The sequence below is a fragment of the Phragmites australis genome, chromosome 12 (genome assembly GCF_958298935.1).
Source record: "Phragmites australis chromosome 12, lpPhrAust1.1, whole genome shotgun sequence".
Classification (NCBI taxonomy): Eukaryota; Viridiplantae; Streptophyta; class Magnoliopsida; order Poales; family Poaceae; genus Phragmites; species Phragmites australis.
The window spans coordinates 32,878,107-32,881,885 of record NC_084932.1 but is presented as its reverse complement, the minus strand read 5'-3'; positions in this window follow the sequence as shown (position 1 = coordinate 32,881,885).

Sequence of the window (3,779 nt, the reverse complement as noted above, 5' to 3'; positions counted from 1 at the left end):
AGGAATTGCCGAAGTCTTCTTATCTTATTTTTCCATCAGTGCTTTCCCTCTCTTTTCTTTATGCCACACTTCAGCTACTAAATCAAAGAAACCAATCACGAGTGAGCCAGGAACCTAGTTCAAATCTGAACATGCGTTGGTTTGCACCTTGAGTGTCTTTCCCAGAGTTTAGTGAAAGATGTGTATGATCCGAAATCTCTCTATTGTGAGAGCTTGGAAATTTAAGTTGGTATATATACTACTATAGAATAGGCCATAGATGATGGTTCATTAGTGTCGGTTGTGCAAGAACCACTACTGAAAAAGTATCACTGCCGGTTCTTAACCTCCAGCGCCCGAACAATGATTGAGCTGTTGAGAACTGGCACTAAAACCAACTATTAGTGCCGATTCATGTTACAAACTGGCACTAATAGTCAGTATCAGTACTGTTTCTAGTCACGAACTGCCACTGATTATTGCTACAATAACCAAGCTGGAAAAAATTCTAAGGGCATGTTTGGTTCGTGGCCACAGTTTGCCACAACTTAGGCAGACAGGTTTGACCAACTGTGGCCAGTGTTTGGTTAGCTGTCACACTTTCGTCATGCCAAACTTTTTCACTAGTGGGGTCCATTGTCAGTGGCTCATTTTCTTACCAATCTTGTCACAGTTGTGGCGAATGTATTGTTCGCCACACAAATTGTGGTGTGCCGCACTTGTGGTAGGAAAGTGTGGTAATATCTGGACACCAACCAAACACGCCCTAAGTCCTCACGTGGCTCCTCACAAACCGATTGAACTAAGCCCAACCTTATCTCTTCCTGATGCAACCTTATCCCTCTCACCCTCTCTCCTCCTCTCATTTATCCTCTTTCTCTCTCTCTCTCTCTCTCTATCTATCTATCTATCTATCTATCTATCTATCTCTCTCTCTCTCTCTCTCTCTCTCTCTCTCTCTCTCTCTCCTCTCTCTCGATCTCTCCTCTGACTCGATCTAGGAGGAGGAGGAGGTTGCGGCATGGGGGAGGTGGGAATGAAGGGGGAGGAGCGCCATGGGGAGGCAGGGGCCAGCGCTGGTGAGGCGGTGCTACAAAGGGGTGACAGCAAGACGGCGTTGCAAGCGGGGCGAGTTCGGGAGCGAGCTTCGGCGAGCTCAACTACCCAGCCTGTAAGATCCTGAGTTTAAACGTGTTAATTAATTGCAAAATTCACTCTGAATTAAAACTTCTTGTGATTAATTAGGCTAACTAAGATAAGGAAATAAGTACATGAATGTATATTTACCAGTATGTATACAATCATATATATTAAGTACACTAAATTAAATAGGTGTTCCAAAGTGCACTAGAATCAATTTCAAAATAGTCCCTGCATTAAATTGGTTCATATGCTTTGGTTTGAGATCTTATGGTTTTTTGTGTGGAGATTTCAAATTGAACGTCTCTCAATTTCAAATCTACTCTTAGATTCTATTCAGCTCAAACCCAATTTGAATTCAAATCCTTTGATTCAAATCATCTTCAAAAATATCGAGATGCAAGCCCAAATAATAATTCAAATATATTTATTTGAAATGATCCTAATACAAAGTCTAATTCAAATTCAAATCTCTCATTTGAATTTAATCTCAAAACCAATTTTCTTTTCTTTTTCTTTTCTTCCCCTGGCCGGATTCCCCTCTCCCTTCTCCCTTGCGTAGCCTAGCCAGCTGGCCAGTCGGCCGTTACCTCCCACACGCGCCGGCCCAGCTCGCCCTGTGCCGGCCCGCCCCCATGCACGCTACCGCACAGCGCGTCTCTCGACCGTCCACGTGTCGTGCAACTGGCCGCTTCCCCGCTGCGCTCTCTCCTTCCTCCTCTAGTACGACGCTGCGCCTCGCTGTCTCTCGCCACCATGACAGCCGACGAGCAATTTGCTCTCTCTCTCTCTCCCATACTGCCGTGCTCTCTCACTCTTTCTCTCCCTCTCTGCTCTCTCTCTCTCTCTCTCTCCCGTAGCCCGAGGGCCTAGCACCACGCGATTTTCGCGCCGCTCCGCCACCTCACTGTCGCGCTGCCCGCTAACATCCGCACAACATCACGCGCGCTCCGCCCCTCTGTGCTCCCTCTCTTGCTATAAATAACGCAGCCCTAGCCTCTCTTCTCCCCCTTTCCCCCTATTCCACCGTCGCTGTCACCATTACATGCCACCGCATCTCGCTGTCGTCGATCCTCTGACCATGTGCTGCCGAGGAGCCTCAGGACCTTGCCGCAGTCCCTGTGCTGCCGTCCATTCACTGGAAGCCCGATGGGAGCCTACTCGTGCTAGTAGCCGAACAACACCACCACAGCCTCTTCGACGGATCACCGGCCACCGCCCCGCCCATCGTTGTTCTTGCGCTCGGTGAGCCTCCCAGTCTCCTCGCGCATCCGCCTATGTAGCGTATAGCCGCCTGTGCTCTCTCTCTCTTAGCGTGTAGCCGCGTGGGTAGTCGTGCTTTTCCTTCCACCGTCGTGCTTAGCTCATCACCAACATGTTCATGATCTGTGTGGATGCTTTGGCCATCGTGCCATGATGCATTAGGGCCTCGGGCCCCTTTTCTTTGCTGGTTGGCAACTCCCAATGCTGGGGAGGTGCTGCCCATTTTGCCCGCGTCGCTACCCTCTCCTTCAGCCATCGTCTGGTGTTGTTCTCGCCGCTGGCCGCCTTCGATGAGCCCCCAGACGTGTTCCCCGTAGTGCCTAGGTCGTCGGCGTGAGCTTCCCGTCAAAGACCTCCGGCGGGAGCTCGTCTCCAGCGAGCTTCCCAGCGCGTGCCGCCGTGCATTCCTCGCCACCGTCCGTTTTCCCCTCCTCTTCGCTGCTTAGCCGCGTCACGCACACACGCGCCCCTGCACGCGCGTGGTCGGGCCGCCATCAATGCACCGCTCGGCCTAGCTCGGCCTAGTGGTGGCCGATCTGCCTGGCCGGCCCAATCGCCCAAAGGATGTGCCCCAGTGGACCGACCCATCTTCTCAGCCCGTTAAACCGACTAGCCCAACCCAGGTGGGCCAGCACTGTGTAGTACTATTCAGCCTAAGCCCAGCCCAGCCCATCCAGGCCCAAACTCAGCCCAATCCGAGCCCATTTTGGCCAACCAGTTACTGTTCATATGGGTACCACTAAGTCACTATTCATATGGTCCGGGCTACTGTTTAGTGGGCCCCACCCGTGGGTCTCACCTATGAATAGTATCATTTAGTAATTTCCTGATTTAAATTTAGATTTAATCTTTTGGGAGTCATAACTTCTCCGTTCTGGCTCCGATTTCAGCGATTCTTTCGCTAAAATTCATCTAAATTCAAGATCTATCTATCCATCCCAATGAGATGCTCATTAGGGCTCATTTTGGCTTTCCATTTGGTGTTATTAGTTCTTCCCTAGTATAGCCCGTTAATTATCGTAGTTACCATTGTAGAATTGGCAGAATTCTGCGAATGCTGCGCAGGAAGTGTCAGGAGCGAGGAAGATCCTGATTACAACCAAGACTTCGAAGAAAACTCCAGAGAAGGAAAGTCATATTTCCTTGATTATACTGAACCTATGGTTTTCAAATAATATACATCATCAACTAAAACCGGACTTATTATCGCATGTGCTATGTTATGCTCCTTTACAAACTCCTTGCAATTGTTAATCCTATCAAACACATGCCATGTCTTGAATATTATCATCCAGAATACATATCACCCTAGGATTACCTATCGTTATCTATATTAACATCGGATGACGTCTCAATATCTAGCATGCTTAGGATTGAATACGTCTCTTCGGAGACGT